Here is a 27236-nt window from a genome sequence, read left to right as displayed (position 1 = left end):
ATATGATTGTGAAATTTTAGAATGATTTTAAAAAACAAGCAAACAAAACCCCTGATAGTAGCAAGTATTTCTGTGCATGTAATACAAGTAGAACTCATTTATTTCTGGTGAAATGAAAATGATGTAGTCACCTTGAAAAAAACTTACAAATTAAACTTTACATTTATTATATAAAGCTGATACTACCACTGGGCTTTCATTCGAAATAAGGAAAGTACATGTTAACACACGTATTTGTACTTTAAATTTCATAGAAGCTTTGTTAATAATTACTGAACAAACACAATTGGGAGAAGTCAGCAAGAGTCTTTGACATTTAAATGGATATGCAATTTATATATTCATACAAAGAAAAGTTAGCAGACAATGGAAAATAATTAGCCACAGACATAGAGAACAATGGTGACTTAGTGGCAAAGAATCTGCCTGATGATACAGTAGATATAGGTTTGATTCCTGGGTCAAGATCCTCTGGGGAAGGAAATGGCAACCCACTCCAGTATTCTTGCCTGGGAAATTCCATGGACAGAGGAGCTTGGCATGCTATAGTTCATGGGGTAACAAAAAAGATGGGCAGGGCTTAGTAACTAAACAACAACAAAAACAGGGAACAATATGGAGAAATCTCAGCAATATAATGCTAAATGAAAAGTTAGGCATAAAATATTATATAATCTGATTTCCTTTAAAAGAAAATTCTAGAAATGGCAAGACTTGAGTGACAAAAAGAAAGTACACATGGAATGGGGTAGGACCCTTACTACAAAAGTGCAGGACAGAACTTCATTGGATGATAAAAATATTCTGTAACCTTATTACTTTTGTTAAGTGCAAATCTGAAGAAATTTTTCAAAATTCATCAAATTGCATATTCGCAATTTGTGAAAATTATTGTACTTCTCAATACAGATGACTAATAATAATGAAAGAATGTATTTTTGTTGCTTAGTAAGATGAATTTGAGAAAGCTCCAGGAGACAGTGGATGTCCGAGGAGCCTGGCATGCTGCAGTCCATGGGGTCAGAGAGTAGGACATGATTTAGTAACTGAACAGCAACAACAACAGCAACAAGGTCTATATGATATACACCATAATTAAAACCAACAGAGAGATGCTAGATTAAATGATATTTATATCATGAAAAATGAATAAAAGAATAATTTTTAGAATATAAAGGAAATACAGTAAATTCAACAAGAAAAAAAGAACTCCAATTGATAATATGTAAAAGAACTAAATTAGCAATTTACAGGTAAGATGAACCAAAAGCCTAAAAATAATGTATGTGGATGTATTTACTTATTGATATAAAATGTATAAAAATGTAATAAAATGCTTGTGTGTGTGCTCAGTCATTCAGTCATGTCCAATTCTGCAACCACATGGACAGTAGCCCACCAGGCTCCTCTGTCCTTGGGAGTTTGCAGGCAAAAATTATAGAGTGGGTTGCCACTCCCTCCTCCAGGGACAATTTAGGCCCAGGGATTGAACCCACATCTCCTTAGTCACCTTCACTGCAGGCAAATTCTTTACCACTAAGCCACTGGAAAAATGTAGAAACTTAGGTACCATGTATTGGTTGGCAAGTGATTTATGAAGCCATTTTGGGGATCAATCTCAAAGCATTTCAACACATTAGTCAGTTCAGTCACACAGCCATGTCCAACTCTGTGACCCCATGAACCGCAGTACTCCAGGCCTCCCTGTCCATCAACTGCCAGAGTCTACTGAAACCCATGTCCATTGAGTCGGTGATGCAATCCAACCATCTCATCCTCTGTCATCCCCTTCTCCTCCTGCCCTCAATCTTTCCCAACATCAGGGTCTTTTCAAATGAATCAGCTCTTTGCATCAGGTGACCATACATAGATACATATCATGGGGTGGTTTACAAGAACAAAGATTAATGGGCTCCTCTTAAACTCAGGAGCTTGTACAGATCTTAAAACATGTACTTTTTTGTTAAAGTAAGAAATGCAATGAGATAATCATGTAATATTGCATTATCCAATTTAAAATAAATGTATATAATATTTTAAAGGATACATTGAAACAAAAGAATATTCATAAAACACGTGAAAATGTTTTTTGAAGTAAAGGAAGTAAAAGGAAGAGGGTACAAAAAATAACATTTTGTGAAATTTGTAGAATTTTTGGAACTTTTGAGAAGTTACAAAAGTTAAAATTAATTATATATCTTTATGACTACCTGAGTGTATTTTCATTTCTGTTTGCTTTTATTTATTTTTTTTTTTAATTTTTATTTTTTTATTTTTTTTATTTTTTTTAATTTTAGTTTTTTATTTTTTAAATTTTAAAATCTTCAATTCTTACATGCATTCCCAATCTGTTTGCTTTTATTAGGTCAACAAAATATAGTGGCAATCAGTACAATATATGGATTATGTTATTATACTGAAAAAATTAGAAAATATAAATATGGATTTTGTTGTTGTTGTTCAGTTACTAAGTCATGTTTGACTCACTGTCCTTCACTATCTCCCAGAGTTTGCTCATTCATGTCCATTGAGTTGATGGTGCTATTTAAACATCTCATCTTCTGTTGCCCCCTTATCCTTTTGTCTTCAATTTCTTCCAGCATCAGAATCTTTTCCAGTGAATCAGGTCTTTGCATCATGTGGCCAAAGTATTAAAGCTTCAGATTCAGTCTAAGTCTGTCCAAAGAATACTCAGTGTTGATTTCCTTTAGGACTGACTGGTTGGATCTCCTTGCAGGCCAAGGGACTCTCAGGAGTCTTCTCTTGCACTACAATTCAAAAGCATCAATTCTTTGGCACTCACTACATTTCAAAAGCATCAAATATTTGGTGCTCAGTCTTTTATGGTTCAACTCTCATATCCATGAATGACTACTGGAAAAACCATAGCTTTGACTATAGGAACCTTTGTCAGCAAAATGATGTCTCTGCTTTTTAATACGTTGTTTGTCATAGTTTTCCTTCCAAGGAGCAAATATCTTTTAATTTCTTGGTTGCAGTCACCGTTGGCAGTGAATTTGGAGCCCAAGAAAATAAAATATATCACTGCTTATAATTTTTCCCCTTCTATTTGTTATGAATTGAGGGACTGACTGGATGATATGATCTTCATTTTTTGAATATTGAGTTTCAAACCAGTTTTTTCACTCTTTTCACCCTCATCAGGAGGCTCTTTAGTTCCTCTTCACTTTCTGTCTTTAGAGTAGTATTATTTGCATAACTGAGTTGAATATTATTCAGTCTATAGTCTTATGAATAATATTACTAATAAAATTACTAGTTGTGATTAGATACACATCTATTTTACATTTGTAAAATAGGGACAGAATTAGATACCTTGTACAAATGTAAACATAACTTTATATTCACTATTTACCCTCATAATACTATTACTTTGTTTTTATAAGCCACACTAGAATATATTTTACACAGAAAAAAACACATGCTCTTTTTAAAAAAAAAAAATCTGTTTCCAGCTAAGATGTCAATGCAAAAATACCTGCCTAACACTCCCTCTGAGAATCCCATAGGAATGGCCTCAGAATATATATTAGGGAGATATAAGATTAGAAAGACATATTCCGTTTAAATTAAAAATTTCTATTATAACTGCTGGACCAAACAGGCCCGGCCTTGTGTCTAACAGGATACAGATACTTTTTCTGACACAAGAGAACAAATCCACTAGTCATGAAGCCAAAGCATGTGTAGAGGAGAAAATTTGACCTAAATAGGTTGTACCTCCCAAATCTACCCCATAGAACCAAAGAACTGGGATATGATATGGTATGAGCCTGAACCCTTAAATCCTTTCAGAAGCAAAGGGTCCACTGTCCAGGAAGATATGGTGCTGAAGCTCTCTTTACTGTATCTTACCATAAGTGGCAAGGTTCCAAAGCCCCCCAGTCAAAATGTTCCCTGCCAGTGCTTTCATATAGCAACCTGTCCTCCCTCACTCATAAAAATAGAAACTAACCTCAGATAGGGGAGACAGATTTATGCCCTCCCTCCTGACTCCTTGCTGGTTAAACTTGCAAAAAAGCTATCTTTCCTCCAAAGCCAGTACCACAATTTTACTTCTAAGTACATCAGGTAGTGAGCTCTGGTAGTAGGTATTGGTGCAATACCCTAATATCTGATGCATGACAAACAGTTAATTTATGTTAACTATTTTTATTCTTGGGTTTCCTTGGTGACTCAGCAGTAAAGAACTTGCCTGCCAATGCAGAAGATACAGGTTCAGTCCCTGAGTGGAGAAGATCCCCTGGAGAAGAAAATGGCAACCCATGCCAGTGTTCTTGCCTGGGAAATCCCATGGACACAGGAGCCCGGCAGGCTGTAGTCCATGGAGTCACAAAGAGTCATACATGACTTAGTAACTAAACAACAACAACAATTATTATTCTTATAGCAGTATTTTGTTGTCTTTGTCATCACTGCCATATTGGAAAGCACTCAAGCACTATATTGTAATTGCCTATGTCTTGTAACAAAGCATTGGCTTCTAGATATAAAAGATGAAAAAAATGACAGAACCCTCTAATACTTATTAATATGAAAGTAGCAGAATACTGCCAACAGCTTTTGTTGTATAAATGTTGATGTCATGATGGTCTTCATTCTGTAATCTAAGATATTTCTGATTGCTCATTTTAATGATACGTAACTTTTTTCATATAAAATGTTTTGTTAGTTTCACTAACAACGTTTTTCAGTTTCACTGAAAATAGGATACAGAGTCTTTATAAATTATCTTCTATATTCAGATTTTTTTTCCAATAAGGCATGGTCATATTACTTTTTAAACTGATCTATTCACATACACTTTTCCAAAAATGGGCTTTATCAAAGAAAGTGTGCATTAGTGGTTAAAGTTAATATTAATATGTAAAACTAAAGGATGGAAAATTAACTGAAGGAAGTGAATAGGTATGTTGGTAGATATTTTTTCTCTTGTGCAGATTAGAGATCAAAAAGTCAATAGTTTTATTTTAAAAAAGTTTAATTACTGGGAAAGGAAAATAAAGAGAAAACTGCAGAGTCAGCAATTTGATGAAAAATCTCTCCATCTCTATGTTGAGGTGGCTTCAGCAGCAGTACCATTTACGTATAGTTATCTGAAAAGTGAAGCTTCCTATAGATCTTTTAGTAACTATTCCTGTTTCTGGTTGCTTATAGTTTCCGGTTACTTAATTATAGTGCAGATCATTAGAATTTTAGGTGGAAAACTTTGCCTTCCTTTGTTAATAAGTATTTTACTGACATAATTTATGGCCTGCACTGGCCTTGGTAGAGAGTGAGTGCTTGGTAATGAACCCCTACAGTAACATGAAACATTAACATTAACATGCAATCCAAAGTATCCGTAAAGAATTGTGTTTTGTCACATACACCAAACCATAATATTGGGCATGTCAATAGCACTGATAAACAACATCAGATGGAAGTTATTTATATGAGTTTGAGTTCAATTGAGTTGAAAGCACATGATGCCTAATCTTGTTTCCCAGAGTTTCATGGCTCATATTCCTGCTACTTTGACTATTCCCTCTCAAATATTTCTGGATTTATGAGGAGCAATTGTTCTGCATGATACGTTAGTTAATATATGAAAATGAACAGCTGTAGACCTGCACTAGAGTAGCCCTGACAATGGAGAAGCAAAATCCTCCCAGTGTGTAGACCATCAAAGAATGTGCTGTATTTATTTTCTAAGAGATATGATTTTAAGGTATAGATTTACTACTGACTTAAATACTGTAGCTAATGGTTTGGCTAAATGTTCAAGTATGTAAAAGGAATATAATTTAAAAATTAGGAAAAGAAGTAGATGCTGCTGCTGCTGCTTCTGCTATGTCACTTCAGTCGTGTCCGACCCTGTGCGACCTCATAGACGGCAGCCCACCAGGCTCTCCTGTCCCTGGGATTCTCCAGGCAAGAGTACTAGAGTGGGTTATCATTGCCTTCTCTGAAAGAAGTAGATAGAACTTTCCAAATGGGCACAGAACAGATAGATATGTGTGCCTTGTGTGAATATTCATCAAAGATAAATCTCAGTAGATGAAAATCTTAATAATGGGATAACCTATTCTGTATATATCAGGAAGATTTTTTTTCCCCCAGCCAACCATGTCTGTGCTCAATAAATTCACAAATAAACATGCCATGGCAAAAGAGGTAGAGTATGTATATGGGTTCAACTACATGGACTTCCAATACTCATGTTTATTTGATTAGAACCATTGCTAATTGTTCAACTTATCAATGGCTGAGACCAATTATTTTGCCAATATGGAACAAGTCTTGGGCAATCTGGCCTTCCTTGGTAGCTCAGTTGGTAAAGAATCCACCTGCAATGCAGGAGACCTGAGTTCGATCCCTGGGTTGTGAAGGTGCCCAGAAGGGAACAGCTACCCACTCCAGTATTCTGCCCTGGGGAATTCCATGGACTGTATCGTCCATAGGGTCACAAAAACTCAGACATGACTAAACAACTTTCCTGGTGGTTGATTAATTACATAAGAACCCTTCCATTGTCATAGACTAGATCCTTATATAATGTGCATTTGTCTTCCTTTCACAATTATTATGCCCAAACCACCACATATGAATGTCTAGAATATCTTACTCATAATGATGGTATTACACACAGTTTTGCTTCTGACCACAGAAATTATTTTAGAGCAAACAGACTGACAATCTGCTCCTGCTTATGGTTTTCACTGGTCTTACCATGGTCTCTATCACTATAAAGTAACTGGCCTAATAGATCAGCAAAATGACTACTTTATAAAACAATATTTCTTTGGGAACATTTTAGATGAATGTAAAAGTTGCAAAGTTAGTGAAGAGAGTCCTTGTATATCCCTCACCCAGTTTCAGTGTTGGTTAACATAATATTCAGTTAATCTTATGTTCTGTTAGTATGGTACATTTGTCAAAACTAAGAAACGAATTCTAGTGCATTCAGTTCAGTTCAATCACTCAGTCGTGTCCGACTCGTTGTGACCCCATGAATCGTAGCACACCATGCCTCCCTGTCCATCACCATCTCTCGGAGTTTACCCAAACTCATATCTATTGAGTGGGTGATGCCATCCAACCATCTCATTCTCTGTTGTCCCCTTCTCCTCCTGCCCCCAATCCCTCCCAGCATCCGAGTCTTTTCCAATGAGTCAACTCTTTGCATGAAGAGACCAAAGTATTGGAGTTTCAGTTTCAACATCAGTCCTTCCAATGAACAACCAGGACTGATCTCCTTTAAGATGAACTGGTTGGATCTCCTTGCATTCCAAGGGACTCTCAAGAGTCTTCTCCAACACCACAGTTCAAAAGCATCAATTCTTCAGTGCTCAGCTTTCTTCACAGTCCAACTCTCACATCCATACATGACCACTGGAAAAACTATAGCCTTGACTAGATGGACTTTGTTGGCAAAGTAATGTTTCTGCTTTTGAATATGCTTTCTAGGTTGGTCATAACTTTCCTTTCAAGGAGTAAGCGTCTTTTAATTTCATGGCTGTAGTCACCATCTGCAGTGATTTTAGAGCCCCCCAAAAGTAAAGTCTGACACTCTTTCCTCATCTATTTCCCATGGAAGTGATAGGACCAGATGCCATGATCTTAGTTTTCTGAATGTTGAGCTTTAAGCCAACCTTTTCACTCTCTTCTTTCACTTTCATCAAGAGACTTTTTAGTTCCTATTCACTTTCTGCCATAAGAGTGATGTCATCTGCATTCTGAGGTTATTGATATTTCTCCCAGCAATCTTGATTCCAGCTTGTGCTTCTTCCAGCCCAGCGTTTCTCATGATGTACTAGTGCATTACTATTAACTAAATTTGAGGCTGTATTTGAATATCATCAGTTTTTCCATGAATATTCCTTCCCCCCCCCTCCCCCCAGTATCCAATACAGGATACCACACAGCCATTAGTTATCATGTCTCCTTAGTCTCCTTGGGTCTGTGACATTTTCTCAGTTTACTTTAAGTTTTATGGAATTTTTAAGTTTGCTTGGAATTCACAAGAACTGATAAGTTATTTTGTAAAATTTCTTTCAATATCAATTTGTTGGATGTTTTGTCATGGTTAGATTTGGTTTTTAATTTTTGTAATGAATGGAGTACCTTTGTTACTACATCATATCAAAGGTGCATTTTATTCATATGACATCACTGATGATGTTAACCATAATCATTTAGTTTTAGATAGGATTTGCTAGGTTTATCCAATGTACAGTTACTATTTTCCCTTTCTGCATTCCAGCTTATGTCCAACCCATCTTAAAAGTGGTGAGAACATTGAGGTTCATCTCCTAGAAGAGCAACTATCTATGTGTACTATTTGGAATTTTTTGAAAGGAGTTCTCTCTTCCCATTTATTTCTTCATTCAGTCATTTATTTATAATAGTATGATCTCATGTGTATTGATGTTATACTGTTTGTTATAATCCAGTATTGCATTTTCTTCCTTTCTTTTTGTTCAAATCGCTACAGTTCTTGCCATTGGGAGCTCTTTCATGTTAGTTTCTGAGTCCTTTGAAATGTCCTCATCCTTTAATATTTTAACACTTTTTTTCTCATACTGCAAGCTGCTCTGTACAACCTTACCTGCCTCCTGAGAAATCTGTATGCAGGTCAAGAAACAACAGTTAGAACAGGACATGGAACAATAGACTAGTTCAAAATTGGGAAAGGAATACATCAAGGCTGAATATTGTCACTCTTGCTTATTTAACCCATATGCAGAGTGAGTGAGTGAGTGTGTGAAGTCACTCAGTCGTGTCCGACTCTTTGCGACCCTATGGACTGTAGTCTACCAGGCTTCTCTGTCCTTGGGATTTTCCAGGCAATAATACTGGAGTGGATTGCCATTGCAGAGTACATTAGGCAAAATACTGGGCTGGATGAAGCACAGGTTGAAATCAGGATTTCCAAGAGAAATATCAATAGCCTCAGATATGCAGATTCAAATACCCTTATGGCAGAAAGCAAAAAGGAGCTAAAGAACCACTTGATGAAAGTGAAATGGGACAGTGAAAAAGCTGGCTTAAAACTCAGCATTCAAAAGACAAAGATCATGGCATCTAGTCCCACCACTTCATGGCAAATAGATGGGAAAACAATGGAAACAGTGGCAGACTTTTTTTTTCCTGGGCTCCAAAATAAGTGCAGATGGTGACTCCAGCCATGAAATTAGAAGACTTTTGCACCCAGAAGAAAACTATGAAAAACTTAGATAGCATATTAAAAAGCAGAGACATTAATTTGCCTACAAAGGTCTGTCTAGTCAAAGCTATGGTTTTTCCAGTAGTCATGTATGGATGTGAGAGTTGGACCGTAAAGAAAGCTAAGTGCCAAAGAACTGATGCTTTTGAACTGTGGTGTTGGAGAAGACTCTTGAGAGTCCCTTGTACTACAAGGATATTAAACCAATCAATCCTAAAGGAAATCAGTCCTGAATATTCATTGAGAGGACTGATGCTGAAACTGAAGCTCCAACACTTTGGCCACCAGATGTGAAGAACTGACATATTGGAAAACAACTTGATTCTGGGAAAGATTGAAGGCAGGAGGAGAAGGGGATAACAGAGGATGAGATGATTGGATGGCATCACTGACTCAATTAACATGAGTTTGAGCAAGCTCTGGGAGCTGGTGATGGGTAGCAAAGCCTGGTATGCTGTAGTCCATGGGGTCGCAAAGAGTTGGACATGACTGAGTGACTGAACTGAACTGAACAAATTGCTCCAAGCTCATCTTACATTTTTGCTGAGCCAGTTGTAGAATCAGGCATGGAGTGACCTTTAAAAGCTCAGAGTAACAACCTCTTGAGAGACTGAATTAATAAACATTATCATGATGTACACAGCCATGTTGGGTGATATCGTGGGTTTGGCTCTAGAACACAGCAGTAAACTGAGTTAAACAAAATTTTTCATTTCCCAATGCATATAAAAGCTATGTTTACTTTATACTGTAATCTAGCAAATAAGCAATAGCATTATGTCTAAAAAATGTACACACATTAATTAAAATATACACTTTATTCCTAAAAATGCTGATTATCTTCTGAACCTTCAGGGAGTCCTAATCTTTTTGCTGGTGAAGAGTCTTTCCTTGATGTTGATGTGCTGAAAATCAGGGTTGAAGATTGAAGGTTAGGCTGTGGCAATTTCTTAAAATAGGTAACAATAATGTTTGCCATATCAATTGACTCTTCCTTTCTCTGAGGTCTCAGATGGTACAGAATCTGCCTGCAATACAGGAGACCTGGATCTGATCACTGGGTGGGGACGATGTCCTGGAGTAGGAAATGGCAACCCACTCCAGTAATCTTGCCTGGAGAATTCCAAGGACGGAGGAGACTGGTGGGCTCATGGGATCTCAGAGTCAGACATGATTAAGTGACTTTTACTCTCACTTTTTCATGAAATCATCTGTTTGTTGCATGCAGTGCTGTTTGATAGTATCTTAGCCATAGTAGAACTTTCAGAGTTGGAGTCCTGTCAAACACTGCTTTTTCTTCATAAACTAAGTTTATGTAGAATTCTAAATCCATTGTTGTCATTTCAACAATCTTCGTAGTTTCCTTACCAGGAGTAGATTCCATCTCAAGAAACCATTTTTTTTTTTTTTTGCTCAAATCATAAGAAGCAACTTCTCATCCATTAAAATTTTATCATGACATTGCAGCAATTCCATCACATATTCAAGGTCCACTTCTAATTTTGGTAACTCTTGCTATTTCTAACACATCTGTAGTTACTTCTCTGCAGAAGTCTTGAACCTCTCCAAGTTGTTGATGAGGGTTGAAGTCAACATATTTCAAACTTCTATGGTTATTGACATTTTGACCTTTTCCTTTGAATCATAAATATTATTAATGGCATTTAGAATAGTAAATTCTTTCCAGAGGTATTTTTTTTTACACTGCCCAGATAAAGGAATCACTATGTATGGCACTTTATGAAATGTACTTATTAAATAATAATAAGTTAAAATTGCTCCTTGATCCTTGGGCTACAAGATGGATATTGTGTTAGCAGGCATGGAAACATTAATCTCATTGTACACCTCCATCAGAGCTCTTGAGCAATCAGTTGTATTGTTAATGAGCAGTAATATTTAAATTTTTTTTTTCTGCACAGTAATTTTCAGCAGCAGGCTTAAAATCTCAATAAAGCATGTTGTAAACAGAAGTGCTGTCATTCAGTCTTTATTTTTCCATTTATAAAGCATAGTGAACAGTGAACAGTGAAGTCGCTCAGTCATGTCCGACTATTTGCGACCCCGTAGACTGTAGCCTACCAGGCTCCTCTGTCCATGGGATTTTCCAGGCAATAGTACTGGAGTGGGTTGCCATTTCCTTCTCCAGGGGATCTTCCCAACAAAGTGGAGTACATATAAGTATAATTTTTACGGGTCATACGATTTCCACAATGGTAAATGAGCATGGGTTTCAACTTAAAGTCATCAGCTATTTATGCATTAGCCCCTAGCAGGAGAGTCAGCCTGTTCCTTAAAGTGTTGAAGCCAGGAATTGACTTCTCTATTAGCTATGAATGTGCTAGATGGCCTCTTATTCCAACATAAGGCTGTTTCATCTACATTGATAATCTATTGTTTAGTGTAGCCATGTTCATTATATTATCTCAGCTGGGTCTTCTGGATATCTTGTCTGGAGCTTATACATAAACATTTGCTGCTTCACCTTGTAATTGCATGTTACAGAGACAGCTTCTTTCCTTAACTTTATGAACGAAATTCTGCTAGCTTCAGATTTCTCTTTTGCAGCTTCTGTACCAATCTCAGTCTTCATCAAGAAGAAGAGAGCTAGGATCTTGCTTTGAATTAAGTTTCAGCTTAACAAAGTGTTGTGGCTGGCTTTATTTTTAATCCAGACCACTAAAACTTGAAAAAGTTTTAAAGGCTTAAGCCTCAACATTCAGAAAACTAAGATCATGGCATCTGATCCCATTACTTCATGGCAGATAGATGGGGAAACAGTGGAAAAAGTGACTGACTTAATTTTTCTGGGCTCCAAAATCACTGCAGATGGTGATTGCAGACATGAGATTAAAAGACGCTTACTCCTTGGAAGGAAAGTTATGACCAACCTAGACAACATATTAAAAAGCAGACATTACTTTGCCAACAAAGGTCCGTCTAAGCAAGGCTCTGGTTTTTCCAGTAGTCATGTATGGATGTGGGAGCTGGACTGTGAAGAAAGCTGAGCACTGAAGAATTGATGTTTTTCAACTGTGGTGTTGGAGAAGACTCTTGAGAGTCCCTTGGACTGCAAGGAAATCCAACCAGTTCATCCTAAAGGAGATCAGTCCTGGTTGTTCATTGGAAGGACTGATGTTGAAGCTGAAACTCCAATACTTTGGCTAACTGATGTGAAGAGCTGGCATATTGGGAAAGACCCTGATGCTGGAAAAGATTGAGGGCAGGAGGAGAAGGGGATGACAGAGGATGAGACTTGATGGACATGGGTTTGGGTGGACTCTGGGAGTTGATGGACAGGGAGTCCTGGCGTGCTGTGGTTCATGGGGTCACAAAGACAGACACAACTGGGCAACTGAACTGAACTGAACTAAAACTTCATGTCGGCAACAAGACTGTTTCTTATATTCTCTGTGTTCACTTGAGTAGCACTTTTAATTTCCCTGAAGAACTCTCTATTTCCAATCATAAATTGTCTAACTGGCACAGGTGGACTAGCTTTTGACCTGTCTCAGCTATTGACAAACCTTTCTCACTAAGCATACTCATTTTTAGCTTTTGACTTAAAACAAAAGACTTGCAACTCTCACTTTAACACTTGAGACCATTGTAGGGTTATTAATTGGCCTAGTTTCAATGTGTCTCAGGAAATAGGGAAGTCCAGGGACAGGTAGAAAGAAAGGAAACTGCTAGTCTGTGGAGCAGTCAGAATACACATAACATTTATACATTGAGTTTAGTGACTTGTTGGTGTTGTTGTTCAGTTGCTCAATCATGTCCAAATCTTTGGGTCTTCATGGACTGCAGCATGCCAGGCTTCCCTGTCCTTCATCATCCCCCAGAGCTTCTTCAAACTCATGTCCATTGAGTCAGTGATGACATCCAGCCATCTTGTCCTCTGCCATCCATTTCTCCTCCTGTCTTCAATCTTTCCCAACATCAGGGTCTTTTCTAATGAGTCAGCTCTTCTCATCAAGGGGCCAAACTATTTTAGCTTTAGCTTCAGCAACAGTCCTTCCAATAAATATTCAGGATTGATTTTCTTTAGGAATGACAGGTGTGATCTCCTTGCAGTCCAAGGGACTCTCAAAAGAGTTCCTTCTGCAACATACATAATAAAAGTGTCTAGCAAACATGCCATCAGGCTCTTGCTCTTTGTGCCTCCCACTGTGCTTGAGGAGAAGGGAGACATAGGAAGCCCTGGCAGAGCCCAGGCCCACTTTTCCGGTTTCATGTCAGAAGACCAGCGCTCCTTCATCAGCTCAGATGCAGGCTTTGTGGCCATGATCTTGTGGTGCTCAACTGAAATGCCAAACATTAGTTATGCTTGCAAAGAACTTAAAGAGCAACTGGGTAAGGATATTGATTCCAAAGTGAAGGGAATGCTCTTTCCCAAAGAAAAGCAGGGTGTTTGCTTTGATATCCCTACTGCTTCATTACCAGAAGTATGGGAAAAGTAGCCTGATTCACAGAACAGGCAGCTTTCTGTGCCCATGGAGCAACCAGAGCTAGAAGGACCGTGGGAAGGATACTACAACTTCTGAGGACAGCGGGAAGGCAATCCAGGCTTCAGGGGACAGAGTGAGGGCAACCAAGCTGTCAGGGGACAGTGGGAAAGAAGTAGAATCTTTAGAAAATAGTGATCAGGAGGTGGGAACAAAAGTAACAGACTCCAAAACAAAGGCCAATGCATGAACTGTGAACTTCCTGATGTTCAAGCTGGTTTTAGAAAAGGCAGAGGAACCAGAGATCAAAGCCAACATCCACTGGATTATGGAAAAAGCAAGAGAGTTCCAGAAAAAAATCTTTTTCTGCTTTATTGACTACACCAAAACCTTTGACTCTGTGGATTACAAAACTGTGGAAAACTCTGAAAGAGATGGGAATACCAGACCACCTAACCTGCCTCTTGAGAAACCTGCATGCAGGTCAGGAAGCAACAGTTAGAATTGGACATGGAACAACAAACTGGTTCCAAATAGGAAAAGGAGTATGTCAAGGCTGTATATTGTCATCCTGCTTATTTAACTTATACACAGAGTACATCATGAGAAACGCTGGACTAGGAGAAACACAAGCTGGAATCAAGATTGCCGGGAGAAATATCAATAACCTCAGATATACAGAGGACATCACCCTTATGGCAGAAAGTGAAGAGGAGCTAAAAAGCCTCTTGATGAAAGTGAAAGAGGAGAGTGAAAAAGTTGGCTTAAAGCTCAACGTTCAGAAAACTAAGATCTTGGCATCTGGTCCCATCACTTCATGCGAAATAGATGGGGAAACAGTGCCAGACTTTACTATTTTGGGCTCCAAAATCACTGCAGATGGTGATTGCAGCCATGAAATTTAAAGACACTTACTCCTTGGAAGGAAACTTATGACCAACCTACATAGCTTATTCAAAAGCAGAGACATTACTTTGCCAAAAAAGTCCGTCTAGTCCAGGCTATGGTTTTTCCAGTGGTCATGTATGGATGTGAGAGTTGGACTGTGAAGAAAGCTGAGCGCCAAAGAATTGATGCTTTTGAACTGTGGTGTTGGAGAAGACTCTTGAGAGTCCCTTGGACTGCAAGGAGATCCAACCAGTCCATTCTGAAGGAGATCAGCCCTGGGATTTCTTTGGAAGGGATGATGCTAATGCTGAAACTCCAGTACTTTTGCCATCTCATGCAAAGAGTTGACTCATTGGAAAAGATTCTGATGCTGGGAGGGATTGGGGGCAGGAGGAGAAGGGGACAACAGAGGATGAGATGACTGAATGGCATCACCGACTCAATGGATGTGAGTTTGAGTCAACTCCAGGAGATGGTGATGGACAGGGAGGCCTGGCGTGCTGCGAGTCATGGGGTGTCAAAGAGTCGGACACGACTGAGTGACTGAACTGAGCTGAACTGAACAACGTGAAATGTTAACTTCACATGAGCATGGTCAGTTAAAATCCATTTATAAGAATCTTTATTTTCTTCAATATGTTTTAAAGCCTTAGTATTTTTGATGCATCCATGAAAGTCCACACAAATGTGTGTGTATGTGTGTGTTGTGTGTGAATTTATTCTGCTAAGCAATCAAAGAATATAGAAATGTAAGTGCTGATCAGCTTGGTGGAAAGAGGCCAAATGAAATAAATTTGGAATTTCCCTTACCATATACAGTATGGACCATGGGGTCCAGTTAAAACTTTTCCATAAAATACTATTTATTTATTTATTTCCATAAAATACTATTTATTTTCCTACACTCTCCCAAGTTTTTAGAGATATCAGACCACAACCAACCCGCCACCCCCACCCCATCACCCTCTGGAATCTTTGGGTCAATTGTTTAAGGAATAATTTCTCTCTGTCTTTCCAGGTGATGAACCCAAGATCAAGAGCAACTCTGATGGATATTGAAAGTGACAATAAGGGTAAAGAAAACTGTGTTTCTGAGGATAGTTGCAGACCTTAGCCCTAGGATCAAAGGTTAGAACCCACAGAGTGGCCCATCAGGTTTTTAAATTTTTAATTATGTGAGTGTATTTACTTTAAATGAAGGTGGGGTAGACACCTCATGTTTTTCCCAGTGACACTTCATATTTTATACATATTTTTGATTACTTTTCTCCTTTGAGTTAAGTGTTATATGTGAAATCTGTACACTTGAATAAGGTTAAATGCTCATGGAAGTCAGAATTGTGATCATAAAAAGAGGCAAGGAGGCATTACCTGCTGTAAGTCTTTTCTTGTCCAACCTCAGGTAGCTCTCACATAAGTTATGACATTGAACATTTTAGTCCTTGTGTCTATGCCATGATGAACATCAAAATCACCAGTGACCTCTTAGAGAGGATGGAATGTTTGGAAAATACTTATCCAGTAGATGATGCCATTTGGGACTTTCTCCCTTTTCAGACCCTGGAGAAGGAAATGGCACCCCACTCCAGTACTCTTGCCTGGAGAATCCCATGGAGGGAGGAACCTGGTAGGCTACAGTCCATGGGGTCACAAAGAGTCAGACACGACTAAGTGCTGGTGGCATGTGCTAGGCACTGTGTTTGTATATGTTGTTGCTGTTTAGCTGCTAAGTTGTGTCTGACTCTTTGTGGCCCTGTGGATTGCAGCCTGGCAGGCTCCTCTGTCCATGGGATTTCCCAGGCAAGAATATTGAAGTGGATTGCTATTTTCTCCTCCAGGGAATCTTCCTGACCCAGAGATTGAACTTGAGTCTCCTGCATTGACAGGCAGATTCTTTACCACTGGGAAGACTACTGTCCTATATACAAGGGAAGCCCCGCTTGTATATAGGACACAGAAAAATAATAAAAATATTAAATTTAGTTAGAACTTTCTCTAAGAAAATTGTAATCATAGTATATAATAATTATTCACTGCAAATATAAATATTTAAAAAGAAATATAATGAAAGTTATCATTTAAAATATATAGTTGATTAACATATAGGTTTTTTAGAATAATGAAAGCAGAAAAGACAAGATTGCTATTTACAGCACAGAGATAGGAATGATCATTTCCATCAACTGCACACAAATGTGTGGATCAATTAGAGATTGATTTCACTTGAGGGAAAAAAAGCCTGAAAAGTCATTAACTCCTTTGAAAGATGTTCAGGATGACCTTTAAATCACTTTCTTACCTTTTGATTCTATTATTATTTTTATCCTAGAAATTCTCTTCATTTTTTGAAAGTTTTGCTTAGAAGAATCACCTGCTTTTGAAATAATGAAGTTTTTTGACTAATGGAGGCATAAAAATGGCTTCTTCCTAAAAACTCTACATTATACTGACACAGTATATTTCTTCTTAAAAGTTATAAACTCAGTAAGAAAAAGTGTTTAAAAACTGTAGATTGTGTTTTATAAAGATGAATTAAAGAGGTGAAATTATGTAAAGTCCCAGGGATGCTTGCTTAAGGTTTATGTCAAATCTTTCAGCTTTCTAATTAAAACAACTATGATATGTGATTTTTGATAAAACTGCACAAATAGTAAATCAGGCTATCCTCCTTTTTACTAATGTTCACAGATTTTGCTTTTATTTAAGCAGTTAAGAAATAAAAACATATTAGTCTAGAATGCTTTGCATGCATTAAAAATGTCAATTCTAGAGTCTTTTCAAAATTGGAATGAAAACAGGAAAAGTAAGATTCCCCTAAGAATTAATTTTGCATTTATTAATGGTCATTCCTGTCAAATTATGTTTTGGGATATGTACATTTAAAGAAAGTTTTTGTCTTTGGGAACTTTCTATTATTCAAGTAGGCATTCAAAAGGAAATTAATATGTAATACTGTAATACTAATGATTTACTTTTAAAAGACAAATTATATTTCTACTTCTTTGCACACTATGAAGTGAATTTTATATTCTATACAAATTGTTGCTGTGTAAAATATCAGTTAATTAATGAGCTAAATTAATCTAATTCTGGTTTGAAAAGAAAAAGGTGTGACATTTAGAGAGACCTTTCCATATTTGTTTTATATCAGCTTCTGACATTCGATGTTCAGTAAGCAGTCTGTTCTTGAAATTCAAATTTGAGATAAACAAATAGATTTCTTTTCATTCTGTGATAATAGCATATTATGATTTGTACATCATATTTAACAAAATAATGTTTAAAAGCAAAGTGTTTTCTTCTACCCACTTTTAAGACTTCAAATTTTAATTATTGTTTAAAGGTTACAGGATCTTTTCTGTTTGTTCATTTGTTTTCCACTTACTCTCAAGATAATTTGGAATGGTCTACAGTTAAACTTCAGTTTAATATTGACAGTAATATGGATACCTTAAAATTAATTTAGTAAAGGGGAATGTTGAAAAATGACTTTTAGATTTATTTTTTAAGATAGGAAAGACTGCATATTTGACTATTGTTATTATTTAATTAAAATCTATTAAGTGAAAAATGTAGATATAATGCCATATAGGTTTCTTAGAAATCTTTCAAACATACAAAGAGACCCATATATGTGTTAAGCATCTTCCAGTGAGGAACATCTCCATCTGAGGTTAAAGTGGTCTTTAACAGTTTATCATGATTTTCAACTTCTTACCAAGAAAGGCAAAATTAAAAGTAAAAGCTTGTATATGAATTTATTTATAGATTCTTTATTCTATTCTATTGGTCTATGTATCTATCCTTTTGCCAATACAAACTATCTTATCTACTATAGCTTTAAATTACATCTTGGTATCTTATAGTTTAAGCACTATAACTTTGTCCTTTTTCAATATATTTTGGCTATTCTATCTATTTTTGAAAGGATTATTTATTTCTATAAAAAGAAATCCAGTCTAGATACTTACTGGAATTGCAATAGTTCATATTGCTCATATTGATATTTTCTCACTATGGAGACTTCCAATCCATGAAGATAGTGCACATCTGTATTTGTTTAGATCTCCTTTGATTTCTTTCACCAGTGTTCTGTAATTTTCAGCATACAGATCTTTGCCCATATCTTAATAGACCTATAACTAAGTATTTCATGGTACTGGTATTACAGGAAATGGTAAAATAAAATCTTTAATTTTTAGTTAGTCATTGTCAGTATTTAAAATATAATAAATTTTTGCATATTGACCTTGCATACTATGAAATTATTAAACTTTCTTATTCAAATAAATCTTTTGGGTGGATCCTGTGGCATGTTCTATATAACTTATCTGTGAAAAGATAATTTTAATCTTTCTTCTTTCCATTAAGTATATCTGACATTTATGTTTCTTGCTTGATTGTACCAGCTTGGGCCTCCAGTATGATATTAAAAATAGGCATTTATTTAGTGGTGAGAGAAGATATCTTCACCTTGTTTCAAGCTTTGGGAAAAACTGTCTAGTCTTTCATCATTAATTATTTTATTAGCTGTAGTCTTTGTGTGTATGTTATTGTTTTTGATTTATCAGGTTGAGGTTGCTCTCTTGTACTCCTAGGCTGCCTATACTTTTTATCATGAGTAAATGTTAAATTTTATTAGAGAACTTTACTGAATCTAATAGGATATTGGTTTTCATCTTTTGCCTTTTAATATGGTGAACTACATTGATATCCGGGTGTTGAATCAGACTTATGTTCCTGGGATAAACCAAAAATTGATTTATGGTATTGGTGTATGTATTGTATTTTATGTATTGCTAGATTTTATGTTTTATATATTGTGTATTTTAATGAATAATTTTTAAAGTGTGTTTATTAAGTACATCAATCTATAATTTTTTCCCTTACTTTTTAAATTAAGGTAATGATAATCTTCTGAAATAATATGAAAAAAATACTCCCTTTTCATTTTCTGGAAGAGTTTATATAGAATTGTTATTTCTCCTTTAAATGTTTGGTGGAACTCATCAGGAAAGTCATCAGAGCCTAGAGTTTTCTTACTCTGAATATTTTAAAGCTATAGATTCAATAGCTTTCATATATATGGAATTATTCAGAGTATTATTTCTCCTTGGATAATGATTGCTAGTTTGAATCTTTCAAGGAATTATAGAATCTCATCTAAATTTTTAAGTTTATTGGCATAAATTTGTTTATAATACAAACTGTCTCTGACTTGCACTGGTTGATCTAACAACTTTTTGATTTTATGATGATGCAAAAGTCATATTCATTCAGTAGCAGCCATGCTTCAAATTTTGAATTTTTATTTTTTCCCAGTCTAGTGATATGCAGTATGATACTTGTGATGCAGGGCACTGGCAGCTCCCGGTCAGCCACTCAATCACAAGAGAAAACAACCAATCCTCTTAGAACTATTCTTTACCTATACAACCATCCTGTTTTTCACTATCAATGTGTTGTTTAATAAATTACATGAGTTATTCAACACTTCATAATAAAATAGGCTTTAAATTATATTTGCCAAACTTAAGGCTAAAATAAGTGTTACAAGTACTTTTAGGATAGGCTAGGCTACGCTAGGGCTTCCCTGGTGGCGCAGTGGTAAAGAATCTTCCTGCAAATACAGGAGTTGTGGGTTCAGCCCTTGGGTTGGGAAGAATCCCTGGAGAAGGAAGTAGCAACCCACTCCAGTATTCTTGCCTGGGAAATTCCAGGGACAGAGGAGACTGGTTGCTACTATCCATTGGGTCACCAGAGATTCGGACATGACTTAGTATCTAAACAGCAATGACTTGATAAGCTATGATATTCAGTAAGTTATGCTTATTTAATGCTTTTCAACTTATGATATTTTCAATTTACAGTGTGTTTTTTGGGGTATAACTCAATCACAGGTGGAGGAATATATTCTCTTATTATCCTTTTATTTTTTTTTATTTTATTTTTTTTTTAATTTTAAAATCTTTAATTCTTACATGCGTTCCCAAACATGACCCCCCCTCCCACCTCCCTCCCCACAACATCTCTCTGGGTCATCCCCATGTACCAGCCCCAAGCATGCTGCACCCTACGTCAGACATGGACTGGCGATTCAATTCTTACATGATAGTATACATGTTAGAATTCCCATTCTCCCAAATCATCCCACCCTCTCCCTCTCCCTCTGAGACCAAAAGTCCGTTATACCCATCTGTGTCTTTTTTCCTGACTTGCATACAGGGTCGTCATTGCCATCTTCCTAAATTCCATATATATGTGTTAGTATACTGTATTGGTGTTTGTCTTTCTGGCTTACTTCACTCTGTATAATTGGCTCCAGTTTCATCCATCTCATCAGAACTGATTCAAATGAATTCTTTTTAACGGCTGAGTAATACTCCATTGTGTATATGTACCACAGCTTTCTTATCCATTCATCTGCTGATGGACATCTAGGTTGTTTCCATGTCCTGGCTATTATAAACAGTGCTGCAATGAACATTGGGGTACATGTGTCTCTTTCAATTCTGGTTTCCTCGGTGTGTATGCCCAGAAGTGGGATTGCTGGGTCATAAGGGAGTTCTATTTGCAATTTTTTAAGGAATCTCCACACTGTTCTCCATAGTGGCTGTACTAGTTTGCATTCCCACCAACAGTGTAGGAGGGTTCCCTTTTCTCCACACCCTCTCCAGCATTTATTGCTTGCAGATTTTTGGATCGCAGCCATTCTGACTGGTGTGAAGTGGTACCTCATTGTGGTTTTGATTTGCATTTCTCAAATAATGAGTGATGTTGAGCATTTTTTCATGTGTTTGTTAGCCATCCGTATGTCTTCTTTGGAGAAATGTCTATTTAGTTCTTTGGCCCATTTTTTGATTGGGTCGTTTATTTTTCTGGAGTTGAGCTGCATAAGTTGGTTGTATATTTTTGAGATTAGTTGTTTGTCAGTTGCTTCATTTGCTATTATTTTCTCCCATTCCGAAGGCTGTCTTTTCACCTTGCTTATATTTTCCTTTGTTGTGCAGAAGCTTTTAATTTTAATTAGATCCCATTTGTTTATTTTTGCTTTTATTTCCAGCATTCTGGGAGGTGGATCATAGAGGATCCTGCTGTGATTTATGTCTGAGAGTGTTTTGCCTATGTTCTCCTCTAGGAGTTTTATGCCTATGTTCTCCTCTAGGAGTTTTATAGTTTCTGATCTTACATTTAGATCTTTAATCCATTTTGAGTTTATTTTTGTGTGTGGTGTTAGAAAGTGATCTAGTTTCATTCTTTTACAAGTGGTTGACCAGTTTTCCCAGCACCACTTGTTAAAGAGATTGTCTTTACTCCATTGTATATTCTTGCCTCCTTTGTCAAAGATAAGGTGTCCATATGTGTGTGGATTTATCTCTGGGCTTTCTATTTTGTTCCATTGATCTATATGTCTGTCTTTGTGCCAGTACCATACTGTCTTGATGACTGTGGCTTTGTAGTAGAGCCTGAAGTCAGGCAAGTTGATTCCTCCCGTTCCATTCTTCTTTCTCAAGATTGCTTTGGCTATTCGAGGCTTTTTGTATTTCCATACAAATCTTGAAATTATTTGTTCTAGTTCTGTGAAAAATGTGGCTGGTAGCTTGACAGGGATTGCATTGAATTTGTAAATTGCTTTGGGTAGTATACTCATTTTCACTATATTGATTCTTCCGATCCATGAACATGGTATATTTCTCCATCTATTAGTGTCCTCTTTGATTTCTTTCATCAGTGTTTTATAGTTTTCTATATATAGGTCTTTAGTTTCTTTAGGTAGATATATTCCTAAGTATTTTATTCTTTTCGTTGCAATGGTAAATGGAATTGTTTTCTTAATTTCTTTTTCTACTTTCTCATTATTCGTGTATAGGAATGCAAGGGATTTCTGTGTGTTGATTTTATATCCTGCAACTTTACTATATTCATTGATGATCTCTAGTAATTTTCTGGTGGAGTCTTTAGGGTTTTCCATGTAGAGGATCATGTCATCTGCAAACAGTGATAGTTTTACTTCTTCTTTTCCAATTTGGATTCCTTTTATTTCTTTTTCTGCTCTGATTGCTGTGGCCAAAACTTCCAGAACTATGTTGAATAGTAGTGGTGAAAGTGGACACCCTTGTCTTGTTCCTGACTTTAAGGGAAATGCTTTCAATTTTTCACCATTGAGGATAATGTTTGCTGTGGGTTTGTCATATATAGCTTTTATTATGTTGAGGTATGTTCCTTCTATTCCTGCTTTCTGGAGAGTTTTTATCATAAATGGATGTTGAATTTTGTCAAAGGCCTTCTCTGCATCTATTGAGATAATCATATGGTTTTTATTTTTCAATTTGTTAATGTGGTGAATTACATTGATTGATTTGCGGATATTGAAGAATCCTTGCATCCCTGGGATAAAGCCCACTTGGTCATGGTGTATGATCTTTTTAATGTGTTGTTGGATTCTGATTGCTAGAATTTTGTTGAGGATTTTTGCATCTATGTTCATCAGTGATATTGGCCTGTAGTTTTCTTTTTTTGTGACATCTTTGTCAGGTTTTGGTATTAGGGTGATGGTGGCCTCATAGAATGAGTTTGGAAGTTTACCTTCCTCTGCAATTTTCTGGAAGAGTTTGAGGAGGATAGGTGTTAGCTCTTCTCGAAATTTTTGGTAGAATTCAGCTGTGAAGCCGTCTGGACCTGGGCTTTTGTTTGCTGGAAGATTTCTGATTACAGTTTCAATTTCCGTGCTTGTGATGGGTCTGTTAAGGTTTTCTATTTCTTCCTGGTTCAGTTTTGGAAAATTGTACTTTTCTAAGAATTGGTCCATTTCTTCCACGTTGTCCATTTTATTGGCATACAACTGCTGATAGTAGTCTCTTACGATCCTTTGTATTTCTGTGTTGTCTGTTGTGATCTCTCCATTTTCATTTCTAATTTTATTGATTTGATTTTTCTCTCTTTGCTTCTTGATGAGTCTGGCTAATGGTTTGTCAATTTTATTTATCCTTTCAAAGAACCAGCTTTTGGCTTTGTTGATTTTTGCTATGGTCTCTTTTGTTTCTTTTGCATTTATTTCTGCCCTAATTTTTAAGATTTCTTTCCTTCTACTCACTCTGGGGTTCTCCAACTCTTCCTTTTCTAGTTGCTTTAGTTGTAGAGTTAGGTTGTTTATTTGACTTTTTTCTTGTTTCTTGAGGTATGCCTGTATTGCTATGAACTTTCCTCTTAGCACTGCTTTTATAGTGTCCCACAGGTTTTGGGTTGTTGTGTTTTCATTTTCATTAGTTTCTATGCATATTTTGATTTCTTTTTTGATTTCTTCTGTGATTTGTTGGTTATTCAGAAGTGTGTTGTTCAACCTCCATATGTTGGAATTTTTAATAGTTTTTCTCCTGTAATTGAGATCTAACCTTAATGCATTATGGTCAGAAAAGATGCTTGGAATGATTTCGATTTTTTTGAATTTATCAAGTTTAGATTTATGGCCCAGGATGTGATCTATCCTGGAGAAGGTTCCATGAGCACTTGAAAAAAAGGTGAAATTCATTGTTTTGGGGTGAAATGTCCTGTAGATATCAATTAGATCTAACTGATCTAATGTATCATTTAAAGTTTGCGTTTCTTTGTTAATTTTCTGTTTAGTTGATCTGTCCATAGGTGTGAGTGGGGTATTAAAGTCTCCCACTATTATTGTGCTATTGTTGATTTCCCCTTTCATACTTGTTAGCATTTGTCTTACATATTGCGGTGCTCCTATATTAGGTGCATATATATTTATAATTGTTATATCTTCTTCTTGGATTGTTCCTTTGATTATTATGTAGTGGCCTTCTTTGTCTCTTTTCACAGCCTTTGTTTTAAAGTCTATTTTATCGGATATGAGTATTGCCACTCCTGCTTTCTTTTGGTCTCTATTTGCGTGGTATATCTTTTTCCAGCCCTTCACTTTCAGTCTGTATGTGTCCCTTGTTTTGAGGTGGGTCTCTTGTAAGCAGCAAATAGAGGGGTCTTGTTTTTGTATCCATTCGGTCAGTCTTTGTCTTTTGGTTGGGACGTTCAACCCATTTACGTTTAAGGTGATTATTGATAAGTATGATCCCGTTGCCATTTACTTTGCTGTTTTGGGTTCGGGTTTATACACCCTTTTTGTGTTTCCTTTCTAGAGAATATCCTTTAGAATTTGTTGGAGAGCTGGTTTGGTGGTGCTGAATTCTCTCAGCTTTTGCTTGTCTGTAAAGCTTTTGATTTCTCCTTCGTATTTGAATGAGATCCTTGCTGGGTACAGTAATCTGGGCTGTAGGTTATTGTCTTTCATCACTTTAAGTATGTCTTGCCATTCTCTCCTGGCCTGAAGAGTTTCTATTGAAAGATCAGCTGTTATCCTTATGGGAATCCCCTTGTGTGTTATTTGTTGTTTTTCCCTTGCTGCTTTTAATATTTGTTCTTTGTGTTTGATCTTTGTTAATTTGATTAATATGTGTCTTGGGGTGTTTCGCCTTGGGTTAATCCTATTTGGAACTCTCTGTGTTTCTTGGACTTGAGTGATTATTTCCTTCCCCATTTTAGGGAAGTTTTCAACTATTATCTCCTCAAGGATTTTCTCATGATCTTTCTTTCTGTCTTCTTCTTCTGGGACTCCTATAATTCGAATGTTGGAGCGTTTCATATTGTCCTGGAGGTCTCTGAGATTGTCCTCATTTCTTTTAATTCGTTTTTCTTGTTTCCTCTCTGATTCATTTATTTCTACCATTCTATCTTCTATTTCACTAATCCTATCTTCTGCCTCCGTTATTCTACTATTTGTTGCCTCCAGAGTGTTTCTGATCTCATTTATTGTGTTATTCATTATATTTTGACTCTTTTTTATTTCTTCTAGGTCCTTGTTAAACCTTTCTTGCATCTTCTCAATCTTTGTCTCTAGCCTATTTATCTGTGATTCCATTTTGATTTCAAGATTTTGGATCATTTTCACTATCAATATTCGGAATTCCTTCTCCGGTAGATTCCCTACTTCTTCCTCTTTTGTTTGGTTTGGTGGGCAGCTCTCCTGTTCCTTTACCTGCTGAGTATTCCTCTGTCTCTTCATCTTGGTTATATTGCTGCGTTTGGGGTGGCCTTTTTATATTCTGGTAATTTGTGGAGTTCTCTTTATTATGGAGCTTCCTCACTTTGGGTGGGGTTCTATCAGTGGCTTGTCAAGGTTTCCTGGTTAGGGAGGCTTGTGTTGGAGTTTTGGCGGGTGGAGCTGGGTTCTTCTCTCTCGAGTGCAGTGGAGTAACCCGTAATGGGTTACAAGACATCAAAGGTTTTGGGATAATATTGAGCTGCCTGTATATTGAGGCTCAGGGAATTGTTTCTGTGTTGCTGGAGAATTTGCGTGGTATGTCTTGTTTTGGAACTTGTTGGCCCTTGGGTGGAGCTTGGTTTTGGTGTAGGTATGAAGGCATTAGATGGGCTCCTATTGCTTAATGTTCCCTGAATTCATGAGTTCTCTAATGTTTTCAGGCTTTGGATTTAAGCCTCCTGCTTCTGGCTTTCAGTTTTATTTTTACAGTAGCCTCTAGACTTCTCCATCTATACAGCACCGATGATAAAACATCTAGGTTAAAGATGAAAAGTTTCTCCACATTGAGGGACACTCAGAGAGGTTCACTGGGATATAAGGAGAAGAGAAGATGGAGGAGGTAGTTAGAGGTAACTGGAATGAGATGCGGTGAGATCAAAAGAGAAGAGAGCAAACTAGCCAGTAGTCACTTCCTTATGTGCGCTCTATAGTTTGGCCCGCTCAGGGGTATTTACAGAGTTATACGGGGAAGAGGAGAGGGAGGAAGTGGACAGAGGTGACCAGGAGGATCAGAGAGAGGAATGAGTGGGAGAGAGACAAATCCTGCCAGTAACCTGTTCCTTAGGTGTTCCCCACCGTCTGGAACACACAGAGATTCACAGAGTTGGATAGAGGAGAGATGGGGGGGGAAAGAGACAGAGGCCACCTGGTGGAGAAAAAGGAGAGTCCAGAGGAGGAGAGAGTGGTCAAGCCAGTAATCTCGCTCTCAGGTAAACTGGGGTAGTGAAGTTTGGGTTTTTAAATGTACAAAATTGGCAATAAACACCTAAGAGCAAAGATTAAAAATCTAGAGTAGAGTTTGGATTTTCAAAGATACAATATTAAAGAGAAGCAGAAGGAAAAAGGAAGAAAGAAAAAAAAGAATTATTAAAAAACAAACAAACAGACAATCAAAAAAAAAAAAAACCATCAACAACCATCCAAAGACTATATATGGTGTTTGCCTTAAAAAAAAAAAAAAAAAAAAAAGGTCTTTAAAAAAAATTAGTAATAATAGGTTATAGAAATAAAAATTTAAGGAGAAATAGAAGACAACAATTAAAAAAAAAGTTAGAAAAAAAGCAAAAAAAAAAAAGGAGTGCTTTTAAAAATATTAATATATATATATATATATATATATATATATATCTTGCCCTTTCTGGTATTATGGGCCGTGTGGGATCACTTCCAAGGTGGTTCCCTCTGATTAACTTCTTCTGTTTGCTGGTTTTTTAGGATCACTAGTTCAGTCGCGCTGTGGGGAGGGGGGATGCTGCAAACAAATAGCACTGTCGTGTGCACACAGTATCTCTGCTCCGCTTGACCTGTCCTTTCTCGCGGCGCACAAACCGCTCCGGTTCTACGATGC

This window comes from Ovis canadensis, chromosome 1 (genome assembly GCF_042477335.2).
Source record: "Ovis canadensis isolate MfBH-ARS-UI-01 breed Bighorn chromosome 1, ARS-UI_OviCan_v2, whole genome shotgun sequence".
NCBI classification, from domain to species: domain Eukaryota; kingdom Metazoa; phylum Chordata; class Mammalia; order Artiodactyla; family Bovidae; genus Ovis; species Ovis canadensis.
The sequence above is the reverse complement of the archived record's forward strand: the minus strand, read 5'-3'. Positions refer to the sequence as shown.